This window comes from Oncorhynchus mykiss, unplaced genomic scaffold (genome assembly GCF_013265735.2).
Source record: "Oncorhynchus mykiss isolate Arlee unplaced genomic scaffold, USDA_OmykA_1.1 un_scaffold_222, whole genome shotgun sequence".
Lineage (NCBI taxonomy): Eukaryota > Metazoa > Chordata > Actinopteri > Salmoniformes > Salmonidae > Oncorhynchus > Oncorhynchus mykiss.
In genome coordinates this window covers 430,336-446,140 of record NW_023493691.1, presented here as the reverse complement: position 1 = coordinate 446,140, position 15,805 = coordinate 430,336, and the positions used below count along the sequence as shown (strand labels likewise).

Below are 15,805 nucleotides of genomic sequence, written 5' to 3'. Positions count from 1 at the left end.
CTGTGACTGAACGAGTGGGATGTTGTTATTTATCTATTTATGTATTTTGTTTTGACGTCGTTGTTCCCCCTCCCCTTTTCCGTAAAGGAAATGTATTTTCTTCTACAGTTTACTAACCTTACAGTAGGTGGCGGCAGACACGTTATATTTGTGTAAATGTCATTATACCAGAGAAGAAGATGACGCTGCTGCGCCATAGTAGTGGGGAACAGGAAGTTCCGGGTCGAAACGACAGAACTGTGTTTTGAAGTCGATAGTGGTTGTGTCCGTTTCTAATGTATCATTGTAGGTATGTAATAGCATGTTTAAACTTTCTAATGTCGAGAGAATATATAACACGCTAGGTAACAAATCCGTCAATGTATTATCACGTTTGGTAAAGGTTTTAATTGTATGTGTTATTTTGGGGTCAAACCGAGTGAGTGAAGAACGTGTTAAAAAAAAATGTTACAAGTCACATAACTAGACTTTGGGTTTATCTGAGTGTATGTACATCATTTCGTGAAAGTCATTTCATAAAGATTCCATTTATTTGAGTTCGTTTTTACATGTTCTTGGTTTTGTGTAAAATGTTTATGAGCTGGTAAATAGCCTCGTCCGAACCATCCTGTTCTCGCGAGTTTACATACACTGTTTCGTTAATTAAAGCTCGCGAGATCAGGATGGTTCGGACGAGGCAAGTCAAATGGCGGGAACGATTTCGGTCGTCTTTCTATGAGTTTATTCGTGGTGAAATGGCGACATGAGGCTGTGTGATAGTGTCAAAATTGAGGGAAGCTAACTGAAGTTATCCTTCACCATTTGGAGAGAGAGGCCAACTGCATGGAATGGCGTCGATTAATGCGGATGAATCGGAGCACGTGTCAAACTCATTCCATGGAGGACCAAGTGTCTGCCAGTAATAATGTGTTAGAGTGGAAAGTTGGGAGGTGTTTGAGGAGACCACAGGGCCTCATTTACACCCTGATTAACCAAGGCCATAAAAATAGGTGTAGTTAAACTGGGATGCAGCCGTGTAAATGAGAACGTGTTCTGAACGAGCCTACCTGGTTAAATAAAGGTTTAGTAAAACATTGAAAGTGGTAGATTGTTAATATCTTGTGCTAGTCAGGTTCAGGAAGGGAAGATTCTTCAATTGGAAAATCATAATGGGACAAAGTGCACTTATGTTGTACAATTTAAAATGTGTACTTTGTGTCTAATGTGAATGAATGTATTGTCAGGGATTATCTACCTGATCTACTGAAATAAGATAATTGAACAAGAAAAACAAGAAAATATTTTTACAGAATAAAGTGCCAGAACTGTCAAGAAAATAACTTTTGTGTCCGTTTGTCTTTATTACTACAGACCGACTCAGATTAAGTCTGAAGCCGTTAACATCAACAGTGAGGACAATCCCAGCCTGCCTCTCTCCTTCCACACTGAGTAGAAACCTACAGTCACTGGGTCCTGATTGTGACAGTGGAGCCCAGTTTGCACTGCAGGATCCAGAGATGGCATCAGTGAAGCTGGAAGACTGCAGTCAAACACTGGAGCTGAATGTCAACATTAAAGATGAAGAAGTGGAGGAGAAGATTAGGACAACTGTTAGTCATGGTAAGAGCTTTTTCTATCTATAAGTTATATTCATGTATTAGACCTCCATAAGTTATGACCAGTCTATTGCTAGGTTGAATTCTGTAATTCTGACATCACACATCCCTGAACAACTCAAGACTTCCCAGCGAAGCAAAAACAATTTAAACTTGTAACACCTGCCTTTCCCCACACATTGTCTCAAGAACGTTGAAAATATTTAATACCCTCAATCACGAAGTTAGGCATACCTCATTTCAAAAAAGGCCATGGCTTCATCACTGTCAATATTGAATGATAATTCTTCACGTTTTACCAGTGAAAAGACCAAGCTGCGTCTGCATGCCAATCGTTTGATTTCAATCAGTTTCATGGGAATATGCATTTAAATCTTCTTGGATTACTGTTTGGTGAGCAAATTAGAGCAGATGGTGTTGAATTATTTTGAATTCCTGTATTTTGTTTTCATCAAAGCACATTCTGCCTAATTGCGCGATGTTGAGTTTGGGACGATTCAGCAAACCATCCTAAAATCTCGTAAGAAATTTGTTTTTTGTTGTAACAGTAATGTTATGCTATAATATTTGGTGATGTGGACTACTAATTTATCATTAGGTGATCGTCCAAGACATTGATCTGACTTTACTAAACAAACACCATTGTGGCGGCGCATCGCACTATGAGGTCTACCTGTGTTGATTCTAAGATTCCTGGAACTACCGAAAGTGGTTAAATTCACCAAAAAGGTGTTTTGATGTACATAACCTGCAAATGTGAAGATGATTGCGTTCAACCCTGTGTAAATCAGTCAATTCTTAACATAAAGACTTTAAACTCAGGATTCTGTAAGAGCCTACCCCAAAGAGGATATGTGTTCACGTTCAGCTTCCTGTGCCTTAAAATGGTGTCATAGGTGCTGTTTCGGAGGGTTAAAAAGATCAGATATTTTCAAAACTTCACATGTGTTACTAGGTAAGCCTCATGAACTGTAAATCAGTCATTTCTCCCAACAGATGTCAAAGAAAAACCTCTCACATGCACATACACACACACACACACACACACAGCAAGGATGGAGTGACAAAGTGAGGTGTTTAAAGACAGAGTGCCTGCATTGGCATTTCCATAATCTCAAAGCCGTGCCGAGTTCAACGAGATGCCCCGCTTGACTGTAGCTCGCTCGGTCTAAGCATAGCAACCATGAGAAAAAGTAGGCCCAAAATGAAGCCTGGCCCTAAATTTAATTTGCTTTTGGGTGACAGTGAGAGAACCGTTAGGGTAAGAAGCACAATTCTTTTGCCTCACAACATTTGGTGATGCAGAAACGAGAGAACATGTTTGGCTGTTTTTATATATACATAATAAGGGCATCAGTCAATTGAAATGAATTAGGCCCTAACCTGTAGATTTCACATGACTGGGCAGGGGTGCAGCCATGGGTGGGCCTTGGAAGGCATAGGCCCACCCACTTGGCAGCCAGACCCACCTCAGGTCCTGGGCTGACGTTGTTACACGGGGTCTACGATTGTGAGGCCGGTTGGATGTACTGCCAAATACTCTAATAGGACATTGGAGGCAGCTTATGGTAGAGAAATTAACATTCAATTCTCTGGCAACAGCTCTGGTGGACATTCCTGCAGTCAGCATGACAATTGCACGCTCCCTCAAAACTTGAGACATCTGTGACATTGTGTTGTGTGGCCTTTTATTGTCCCCAGTGTAACCGATGTGAAATGGCTAGCTAGTTAGTGGTGGTGCGTGCTAATAGCGTTTCAATCGGTGACGTCACTCGCTTTGAGACCTTGAAGTAGTGGTTCCCCTTGCTCTGCAAGGGCCGCGGCTTTTGTGGAGCGATGGGTAACGATGTCTTCATGGGTGACTGTTGTCTGTGTGCAGAGGGTCCCTGGTTCGAGCCCGGGTATGGGCGAGGGGACGGACTAAAGTCATACTGTTACACCAGCACAAGGTGCAACTGTGTAATGACTATGCCCTTTAATCAGTTTCTTGATATGCCACACCTGTCAGGTGGATGGATTATCTTGGTAAAGGGGAAAATGTTCACTAACAGGGATGTAAACATATTTCTGCACACAATTTGAGAGAAATAAGCTTTTAGTGTGTGTTGGAACATTTCAGATTTTTTTTTTCAGCTCATGAAACATGGGACCAACACTTTACATTTATATATTTTTTCAGTGTAGTTATGCATTACTGTCCTCTCCATGTTCGGCTGGAATTTACCCTGAAAAGGATTTGAGAAATATGATTGGTTGAGGATAGGCCTACGTCTCGTTTTGCGCTGCACAGAATGACTATTGTAGCTGGAAACAGATAGATATGGAATATCTACATAGGTGTACAGAGGCCCATTATCAGCAACCATCACTCCTGTGTTCCAATGGCATGTTGTGTTAGCTAATCCAAGTTTATCATTTTAAAAGGCTAATTAATCATTACAAAACCTTTTGCAATTATGTTAGCACAGCTGAAAACTGTGGTGCTGATTAGTGAAGCAATAAAACGGTCCATCTTTAGACTAGCTGAGTATCTGGGTCATTTGTCGGTTCGATTACAGGCTCAAAATGGCCAGAACCAAAGACCTTTCTTCTGAAACTTCTGAAATTTGGAAGAGCCTTCCATGTGAGAAAGAAACTGGGGATCCCAAGAAACTGAAGATCTCGTACAACTCTGTGTACTACTCCCTTCACAGAACAGCGCAAACTGGCTTCAACCAGAATAGAAAGAGGAGTGGGAGGCCCCGGTGCACAACTGGGCAAGAGGACAAGTACATTAGTGTGTCTAGTTTGAGAAACAGACGTCTCACAAGTCCTCAACTGGCAGCTTCATTAAATAGTACCCGCAAAACACCAATCTCAATGTCAACAGTGAAGAGGCGACTCCGGGATGCTGGCCTTCTAGACACTATTCTGGTTAGAGACTGTTTGCATTGTTCTGTGAAGAGAGTAGTACACAGCGTTGTACGAGATCTTCAGCCGTTTCCAGCTACAATAGCCATTTACAGCATTAACAATGTCAACACTGTATTTCTGATCACTTTGACATTATTTGATTGGACAAAAAATGTGCTATTCTTTCAAAAACATGGACATTTGTAACTTTAGAATTTATTCATTTATTTCACCACTAATGGTAGTGTATTTTAAAAATATATATTTTTTAACCTTTATTTAACTTTCTTAGCATTCTGGTTATTGTCCGGAATTTCCGATGACTGACGTGCCCAAAGTAAACTGCCCAGAAGCTAGGATATGCATATACTTGATCGCATTGGATAGAAAACACTCTGAAGTTCCTAAAACTGTTAAAATAATGTCTGTGGGTATAACAGACCTGATATGACAGGCGAAAACCTTGAGGAAAATCCATCCAGAATTTTTATTTCTTGAGGTCACAGATGCTTGCCTATGGGATATTCAAATTGATAGGACCCAGATTGCAGTTCCTTTGGCTTCCACTAGATGTCAACAGTCTGTAGAAAGGGTTTCATGCTTGTTTTTTGAAAAATGAGTATTTGTAGTTTTTCCAAGACGTCCCCCATTAGAAAAGTAGTCATGTTGCACGCATCAACGAGAGTGCGCTCTTCGTTATTTATCTTTGCTATTGAACACACTATTCTCCGTCTTAAATATTATTGTTTATTTACATATTAGAATACCTGAGGATTAATTGGAAACTTCGTTTGACTTTTTTGGACGATCTTTACCGGTAACCTTTAAGATTCGTTTGTGTGCATGTTGAACGAGTGACCTACTGAATCAAGCGCGCCATCTAAACGGATACTTTTGGGATATAATGAAGGATATTATCGAACAAAACAACCATTCATTGTGTAGCTGGGACCCTTGGGATTGCAATCAGAGGAAGATCTTCAAAGGTAAGTGATTTATTTAATTGCTGTCTGTGATTTTGTGACGCCTGTGCTGGTTGAAAAAGTATTTTGACGTGGGGAGCTGTCCTCAGATAATCGCATGGTATGCTTTCTCCGTAAAGCCTTTTTCAAATCTGACAACGCAGTTGGATTAACAAGAAGCTTTTAAATTATGTAAGACACTTCTATTTTCATGAATGTTTAATATTCCGATTTTTGTATTTTGAATTTCGCGCTCTGCAATTTCACCGGATGTTGTCGTAGGTGTCCTGCTAGCGTTTGGACATAGGCAAGTCAGTTAAGAACAAATTCTTATTTTCAATGATGGCCTAGGAACATTGGGTTAACTACCTTGTTCAGGGGCAGAACGACAGATTTTTACCTTGTCAGCTCGGGGATTCGATCTTGCAACCTTTCGGTTGCTCTAACCACTAGGCTACCTGTCACCCGGTATGGCCAGAAGAGGACTGGTCACAACTCTGAGCCTGGTTCCTCTCTCGGTTTCTTCCTAGGTTCCTGCTTTCTAGGGAGTTTTTTTGTGGCCACTGTGCTTCTACATCTGCATTGCTTGCTCTTTGGGGATTTTAGGCTGGGTTTCTGTTAACCTCTCTGGGACCGTTTGGCACGCGAGCGTCCCACCTTTCAACTGCCAGTGAAACTGCAGGGCGCCAAATTCAAAACAACAGAAATCCCATAATTAATATTCCTCAAACATACAAGTATTTTACACCATTTTTAAAGATAAAATTCTCGTTAATCCAACCACAGTGTTAGGTCAGCGCCAAGTCACAGAAAGCATTCAGCCATTTTCCAACCAAAGAGTGGATCTGAGTTTACATAGGAGCGTTACGTTCAGTAGTTCCACAACATCCGGTGATTTTTGCAGAAAGCCACATCAATTACAGAAATGCTCATAATAAATGTTGATGAAAATACAAGAATTATGCACGGAATTATAGATACACTTCTCCTTAATGCAACCGCTGTGTCCGATTTCAAAAAAACTTTACCAAAAAAGCATAATCTGAGTACGGCGCTCAGACAACAAAATCAAGCCAAACAAATGTCCGCCATGTTGGAGTCGAGAGATGTCAGAATAACATGATAAATATTCACTTACCTTTGATGATCTTCATCAGAATGCACTCCCAGGAATCCCAGGTCCACAATAAGTGCTTGTTCTGTTCGATAATGTACATAATTTATTTCAAAATAGCTCCTTTTGTTGGCGCGTTCAGTACACAATCTAAACTCACCAAGCGCGTTCACTAGTTTCAGACGAAAAGTCAAAAAAAGTTCCGTTACAGTCCATAGCAACATGTCAAACGATGTTTAGAATCAATCTTTAGGGCGTTTTTAACATAAATCTTCATTAATGTTCCAACCGGACAATTCCTTTGTCTGTACAAATGAAGTGGAACGTAGCTACCTTTCACGTGAGCGCGCCAGACCAAGGCTGTGGCACTCTGCCAGACCACTCACTCATAGAGCCCTTATGAGCCCCTCCTTTAGAGTAGAATCCTCTAAACAGGTTCTAAATACTGTTGACATCTAGTGGAAGCCTTGGGAAGTTAAAAATAACTAACATCACACGGTATCTTCAATAGGAGCTGAGTTGAATAACTACAAACCTCAGATTTCCCACTTCCTGGTAGGATTTTTCTCAGGATTTTGCCTGCCAAATGAGTTCTGTTATACTCACAGACATCATTCAAACAGTTTTAGAAACTTCAGATTGTTTTCTATCCAAATGTTCTATTTATATGCATATTCTAGCTTTTTCGGCTGAGTAGCAGGCAGCTTAATTTGGGCACGTTTTTCATCCAAGCTACCCAATACTGCCCCCTACCCCAAAGAAGTTAACTTCACTGGGGTAGGGGGCAGCATTTGGAATTTTGGATGAAAAGCGTGCCCAAATTAAACTGCCTGCTACTTGGGCCCATAAGCTAGGATATGCATATAATTAGTCGATTTGGATAGAAAACACTGTTAAAACACTGTTAAAATAATGTCTGAGTATGACAGAACTGATATGGCAGGTGAAATCCAGAGGAAAATCCAACCAGGAAGTACTATTATTTTGAAAGGCTGTTTTTCCATTGAAAGCCTATCCACCATACAAAGACTTAGGACCCAGTGGAAATCTGTCTTCCTCAACATGTGACCAGTCTTTAGGCATTGTTTCAGGCTTTTACTCTGAAAAATGAGGGAGATACACCGCTTTCAATGAGATGACAGTGGAAATTTCCATCCATATGAGCCAGACACATGATCGAGAGCGCGCATTTCTTGACGAAGCTTTTGTCCGGTTGAAATATTATTGATTATTTATGACAAAAGCAACCTGAAGATTGATTTTAAACATCGTTTGACATGTTTCTACCATCTTTTATTGTACTTTATGACTTTTCGAGAGTGCGCTTTGTGCCTTTGGATTTCTGAACTAAACGCACCAACAAAACGGAGGTATTTGGACATAAAGATGAACTTTATCGAAGAAAACAAACATTTGTTGTCTAACATGGAGACCTGGGAGTGCCACCAGATGAAGATCATCAAAGGTAAGTGATTAATTTTAATGCTATTTCTGACTTTTGTGAAGCTCTCCTTGGTTGGAAAATGGCTGTATGGGTTTCTGTGTCTAGTCGCTGACCTAACATAATCGCAGAGTGTGCTTTCGCCGTAAAGCCTTTTTGAAATCTGACACAGCGGTTGCATTAAGGGGAAGTTTATCTGTATTCGTATGTTTAACACTTGTATCTTTTATCAATGTTTATGATGAGTATTTCTGATGTGGCTCTCTTTACTTTCACCGGATGTTTGTTTGAGACAATGCATTTCTGAACACAACACACCAATTTCAAATGGGGTTTTTGGACATAAAGATTAACTTTATCGAACAAAACACACATTTATTGTGTAACATGAAGTCCTGTGAGTGCCATCTGATGAAGATCATCAAAGGTTAGTGATTAATTTAATCGCTACTTCTGACTTTTATGAGACCTCTCCTTGGCTGGAAAATGACTATGGTTTTCTGTGACTAGGTGCTGACCTAACATAATCGTTTGGTGTGCTTTCGCCGTAAAGCCTATTTGAAATTGAACACTGTGGCTGGATTTATAAGAAGTTTATCTTTAAAATGGTGTAAAATAATTTTAATTATGGGATTTGAACCAGACAGGTTAAGCATGTTGTGACAACTACTGATGTAAAAAGGGCTTCATAAAATACATTTGATTAACATGTATATCACACCAACTGACTGTTTTTTCTGATGTTCACACAGGATACCATGTTGAGACATTCTCCACATCCAGAGAGCAACAGCAGGAAGATCAGAGAGCTAAGAGGTCTCATCACTGCCCACATTGTGAAGAGATTTTCCCATTTCTATCAAAGCTAAAAATACACCTAAAAATACACACAGGAGCGAAGCCTTACGTTTGCTCTGACTGTGGAAAATGTTTTAAAACATCAACTCATCTAAAAGTTAATCAGAGAACACACGCAGGAGCGAAGCCTTACGTCTGCTCTGACTGTGGGGCGAGTTTCTCTCAGCTGTGCAACTTAAAAACACACCAACGTATACACACAGGAGCGAAGCCTTATTCCTGCTCTGACTGTGGAAAAAAATGTAAAACATCAAATGAGCTAAAAGTTCACCAGAGAACACACACAGGAGAGAAGCCTTACTTCTGCTCTGACTGTGGGAAGAGTTTCTCTCACCATAGCAACTTAAAAACACACCAACGTATACACACAGGAGCGAAGCCTTATTCCTGCTCTGACTGTGGAAAAATTTTTAAAACATCAAATGAGCTAAAAGTTCATCAGAGAACACACACAGGAGAGAAGCCTTATGTCTGCTCTGACTGTGGAAAATGCTTCAAAACATTAGGTCATATAAAGGTTCACCAGAGAACACACACAGGAGAGAAGCCTTTCTTCTGCTCTGACTGTGGGGCGAGTTTCTCTCAGCTGGGCACCTTAAAAACACACCAACGTATACACACAGGAGTGAAGCCTTTCTTTTGCTCTGACTGTGGGGCGAGTTTCTCTCAGCTGGGCAACTTAAAAACACACCAACGTATACACACAGGAGCGAAGCCTTACGTCTGCTCTGACTGTGGAAAATGCTTCACAATATCATCTCATCTAAAAGCTCATCAGATAACACACACAGGAGAGAAGCCTTATTCCTGCTCTGACTGTGGAAAATGTTTTCAAACATTATATGAGATAAAAGTTCATCAGAGAACACACACAGGAGAGAAGCCTTACGTCTGCTTTGACTGTGGAAAATGCTTCACAATATCATCTCATCTAAAAGCTCATCAGAGAACACACACAGGAGAGAAGCCTTATTCCTGCTCTGACTGTGGAAAACGTTTTAAAACATCAAATGAGCTAAAGGTTCATCAGAGAACACACACAGGAGAGAAGCCTTTCTTCTGCTCTGACTGTGGGGCGAGTTTCTCTCAGCTGGGCACCTTAAAAACACACCAACGTATACATACAGGAGAGAAGCCTTACGTCTGCTCTGACTGTGGGAAGAGTTTCTCTCACCAGGGCAACTTAAAAACACACCAACGTATACATTAACTTCATGTGGGTACCTGGGACGGTTGCGTCCCACCTGGTCAACATCTGGTGAAATTGCAGAGTGACCAATTAAAATAAAAAAAAAATAAAGCTTAACTTGTTGTTAATCTAGCCGCCATGTCAGATTTCAAAAAGTCTTTAAGGCGAAAGCAAACCATGTGATTATCTGAGGACGGCGCTCAGCACACAAAACATTACATAGTTACCAGCCAAGAAGACTAGTCACGAAAGTCAGAAATATGATGATCTTCATATGGTTGCACTCACAACACTCCCAGTTACACAATAAATGTTAATTTTGTTCGATAAAGTCCCTCTTTATATCTTGAAACCTCCATTTTGTTGGCACATTTTGTTCTGTAATCCAATGGCTCAAATGCGGTCACAAGAGGCAGGCGAAAATTCCAAATAGTATCCGTAAAGTTTGTAGAAACATGTAAAACGATGTTTATAATCAATCCTCAGGTTGTTTTTAGCCTAAATAATCAATAATATTTAAACTGGCAACAGCGTCGTCAATATAAAAGAAAAACAAGAAAGGTGCTCTCTGCAGGACCCAGCTCTGGGGACATCCCACTATCCACTGACTCAATGTGGTCATTCTCCCTCATTTTTCAGAATACAAGCCTGAAACAATGTCTAAAGACTGTTCACATCTAGTGTTAGCCATAGGGAACGGAATCTGGGTCCTATCCCTTTAAATGGTGGATAGGCTTTCATTGGAAAAACAGCCATTTCAAAATAATGGCACTTCCTGGATGGATTTTCCTCATGTTTTTGCCTGCCTTTTCAGTTATGTTATACTCACAGACAATATTTTTAAGTTTTAGAAACTTTGGAGTGTTGTCTTTCCAATTCTACTAATTGTATGCATTTCCTAGCTTCTGGTCCTGAGTAGCAGGCAGTTTACTTTGGGAACGCTTTTAATCCGGAGGTGAAAATAGTGACCCCTAACCTAGTGAGGTTAAGGAGAAAAGCCTCATCGGTTCTCTGACCAGCTAAGAATAAAGTCACTCCATCACTTAATTCTCATCTCATAAAAGAAGTTGTAATTGGATCAAATGAAGAAAGCATAGAACACTGTAGAACACTGTAATCCTATTGGTTCTCACTGTGAGAGAACTGTGCAGAGGAAAGGGAGCGTTATAGAATGTTAGCCTCTTTACTCTACCAATCAGTGTGCACCTTGTCAGTTTTGGTGTGTTTTGTTGGCTTCTACTGTAAAGATTTGCACTTGGTGTTGAATACCCTCTGTTATTCTTCTCATTTTGAAAACAAACACTAGTCTGCCAATTGACTGGGTGGTACTGCTTCCCTCTCAGCCTGGCCTGACTCTGTCTGTAGGGAGAGTTTCAACTGGGCAGCTTAAAAACACACCAACGTTTACACGTAGGAGAGAAGCCTTACTCCTGCTCTGTGGAAGGGTGGGCGTGTAAACTCAAACGTCATGCCAAAGGTTGAGTGTTTGAATCTCATCACGGAGGACTTTAGCATTTTAGCTAATTACCAACTTGGCTACTACTTTTTAGCTATTACTTAGCATGTTAGCTACCCTTTCTCCTAAACCCATTTAACTCTATCTTAAACCCCTCACCCCTAACCTAGCTAACGTCAGCAGCAACAAATTGGAATTCGTAACATATCATACATATTACAAGTTCGTAACATATTGTATGAATAGCAATGCGTAAAATAACGTAAGAATTGTAATTCTTAACATACGATACTTCCTAGAAGTTGTATTATACTGAACAACAATCTAAACCAAACAATTTCAAAGATTTACAGTTTGTATAAGGAAATCAGTCAATTGAAATAAATGAGGCCCTAATCTATGTTAGGTTACATTACATTGGACCTCCAATATAAACTAAACATGTGAAGTGTTGGTTTCATGAGCTGAAATAAAAAGATCCAGCACAAAAAGCTAATGTCTCTCAAATGTTGTGCACAACTTTGTTTATATATACTGTTAGTGAGCATTTCAGCCTTTGTCAAGATAATCCATCCACCTGACAGGTGTGGCATATCACGATGCTGATAAAACAGCATGGTCATTACACAGGTGCACCTTGTGCTGGGGGACCACACAACACAATATCACAGATGTCTCAAGTTCAGGGAATGTGCAATTCTCATGATGACTGCAGGAATGTCCACCAGAGCTGTTGCCAGAGAACTCAATATTTATATGTCTACCATTAGCCACCTCTAACGTCCTTTTAGAGAATTTGGCAGTACATCCAACCGGCCTCACAACTGCAGATCACATGTAACCACGGCAGCCCAGGACCTCTTCACCTGCTGGATTGTCCGAGGTGGTGGGGGGAGGGGGCTGAGTAGTATTTCTATCTGTAATCAAGACCTTTTGTGGGGAAAAACTCATTCTGATTGGCCGGGCCTGGCTCCTCCCAAGTCCCACCCATGGCTGAGCCCAGTCATGTGAAATCCATACTAAATGGAGTGGCACAGATGTTTTTGTAATATATAATACGTTTTGCTCTGAGACCAGAGCAGTATTCTGTGGGAAGGAGCCACTTCTTTTTTTTTTTACCCCTTTTTCTCCCCAATTTCATGGTATCCGATTGTTGTAGTAGCTACTATCTTGTCTCATTGCTACAACTCCCGTACGGGCTCGGGAGAGACGAAGGTTGAAAGTCAACCCAACCAAGCCGCTGGTTGTCAACCCAACCCAACCAGCCGCACCAATGCGCCGGAGGAAACACCGTGCACCTGGTTAGCGCATTGGTTAGCGCACACTGAGCCCAGCCCGCCACAGGAGTCGCTGGTGCGCGATGAGACAAGGACACCCCTCCCTATCCCGGGCGACGCTAGGCCAATTGTGCGTCGCCCCACAGACCTCCCGGTCGCGGCCGGTTACGACAGAGCCTGGGCGCGAACCCAGGGACTCTGATGGCACAGCTGGCGCTGCAGTACAGCGCCCTTAACCACTGCGCCACCCGGGAGGCCTGTAGACACTTTTTTTTATTGAACTAGGCAAGTCAGTTAAGAACAAAATCTTAATTACAATGATGGCCTAGGAACAGTGGGTTAACTACCTTGTTCAGAGGCAGAACAACAGATTTTTACCTTGTCAGCTCAGGGATTCGATCTTGCAACCTTTTGGTTACTGGCCCAACGCTCTAACCACTAGGCTACCTTCCGCCCCTAACATGTATCAGATAGAGATGATCGCTCTCCACCATTAGTTTGGGGGGGGGGGGGGTGTTTTACAACTTTATTTAATGATACACAGTTTATGAAATGAATACGTGTGTTTATTAATTGTCTTAAAACTAGATTAGTTATTTTAGTTACTGATCATGAATGTGTTTGGATAACTGCATTGAAGCAAACTTTATTGATCTGCCAATGAAAAATAAAGTTACATCAACCTCTTCTTCTCTTTAGTATTCAGTTCTTCATATTAGATCTGACAGTATGAATGGTTCTTATGGTTGTATTCAGTTCTTCATACTAGATCTGACAGTATGAATGGTTCTTATGGTTGTATTCAGTTCTTCATATTAGATATGACAGTAGGACAGAGAAGTGCTTAGACTGGGCTGAGAGGTTGCTTGACCTCCTGTAGCAGTGGGACGGCCATGAGACCAGAGGTAGCAGAACTGAGTGCTCGGGTTGGGATACAGGGTTTGAGCCTGAAAGTAGAGATGGGGCAGTTGCTCTTGCTGCACCGTAAGTAAACACCATTGTCTTGGGAAGGTTAAACACCCAGACGGACTGCAGTGTTCTAGATAAGTTCAGTGGAGACCCATCATTCAGGGCAGGTGAGCCACCTGTTTTGAGCACCACAGTTTTAGCAATAAAACAGTGAGAAAATAAAGTATCTGTTTGCAAACAATGTAAAAAAACATGTTATTGACTTGTTAATAAAGCTGCATACAAACATGGTCTATTTGGTTTTCTTGAGTAAGGCATCTCCAAAATGCAGGTGTTTCAGCCTAGATCAGTGCTTTCTGTGGAGGTGGGGCAAGCCAGCAGAAAATACTGAGCTTAGCGCTGTGATTGGCTCAGTGTTTTGTCATTCATGGGGACAGTACATCATTGCCAAGTCTAAGGGTAGAACTTGAAAATTCAAGCCCCGTGGGTGCTGTGAGAGAGTTACATTAGAAGTGCCCATCCAAGAAGGCTCAATGTCATTGTCCACAGATAAAGGTCAAATCATGTTATTTCTACAGTCGCTTTGATTGGACTGATCATGTCAACATCGTACTTTCAACATCTGAGCTAGCAGTCATCATCATGAATCAAGTCGACAATCTACTGGCAAATCCTTTTTTAATCTTTGTCATATGAAGAGAAATAATGAGAAATTATAGAAAAAAGGTATCGGTACTCATCGGTCATTGAACATAAACATTACAAAACAAATGACAAATTCAACAATGAGTGGTTTGGAAGGAATCAGTGGCTAACTGCAAGCATTGCAAAGCAATCATTAGCCTGCTATTCATTGGAGTGGCTCTGTGGTCTCAAGTCTGAGATTAAGGGGCTTTTTTCCTAGTTTAAAATTGTAACATTTCAGCATTGGCCGTGCTGTCAATGGAGTTTGATTTGTGCCGCGCTCAAATCAACTTAACTCGGTACTGAAAAATCTGACTTGAGTGAGTTCAAGACAACTGGGAACTCAGGGAAAAACAAGCTACGACTTGGAAAATACGTTTTGAACTTTCATCCAACTCGGAATTGTAAATTGGGAACTCGGGCCTCTTTCTACAGCTACGACCTGAAAATCACTGACGTCATCATTTTTTTCCTGAGTTCCCAGTTGTCTCTAAAGCACCATAAATCCAGAGAATGCCAGACTTTGATGACAAAATATTCCCACGACTGAACCTTCTTGTTCAAGAGATCACAGCACAACAAGGTGAGTCAAACAATGTCTTGTATGCTGCTGCATAAATGATGTAATATGCCATTGTCTGCATATATGCCCCTTTATTTATCCTACGGTTCTGACTTGGTGTATAGAGAGAACACTAAGAACGGTCCATGTTCTGAATTCTGTCACTTTGCATTTCAAAAGGGCTGCACAAATAGTTATATTGACTCCGTCCTAGCTCGCTCATTAATGTCTTAATCGAAATTACAGATTTTCTCTAATTCGCTTTTCGTCCCCTTATGCCATAGTTTGTACATCTCAATTGTCTGTAGAAACCACATTTGTTTAAGTCAGTCAGCCATGTTTTTTTAAAAGGATGAATGAACTGTTTCGTTGCCAGACAAGGCTCCGTTGATAGCCAGGTGTAGAAGTGGTAAGTTGTTGGGACTATGCTGTTGGGTCAGCTTTATGTAGGCCCTAACAGTTTGTGGGCACCATTATTGTGCAATTAATGTATTGTTTAGTATTGTGTTGTGTAGTGGCTTTGCTGGCATGCATCCCACTTTTTAACTGAATCATTATTTAACTAGGTAAGTCATTTAAGAACATATTCTTATTTACAATGACGGCCGACCCTGGCCAAACCCAAACGATGCTGGGCCAATGTGCGCTTCCCTATGGGACTCACAGAAAAAAAAAAAAGGAAAAAGTCTAGGGATGCCCTGTATATGCTTTAAATGTCAAATTTAAGGAACTGAAGTGGTTAACACAATGGCATAAAGGAAAATGCATGTCCAATGGTTATCTCTGTATTAGTATTATCCACATTAAAACACCTAGGTAGAGTAGTAGTTCCCCTTGCTCTGCAAGTGCCGCGGCTTTTGTGGGGC

The 15,805-nt window shown here is 41.0% G+C and overlaps 2 protein-coding genes across 2 annotated transcripts in view; one reads left to right on the top strand and one right to left on the bottom strand.

The window, feature by feature from the left end:
* LOC118948154 (zinc finger protein 501-like) overlaps window positions 1–8,888 on the top strand; it is a 48,072-nt gene extending 39,184 nt beyond the window's left edge. Inside the window, exons 1-3 of the transcript XR_005042060.1 lie at window positions 202–289; window positions 1,351–1,599; window positions 8,757–8,888. The gene's annotated coding sequence lies outside the window, so the exon portion shown is untranslated. Of the gene's footprint in view, window positions 290–1,350; window positions 1,600–8,756 lie in introns of the transcript that reaches the window.
* LOC110528884 (zinc finger protein 585A) overlaps window positions 1–15,805 on the bottom strand; it is a 244,943-nt gene that overhangs the window by 126,125 nt on the left and 103,013 nt on the right. The window lies entirely within an intron of this gene.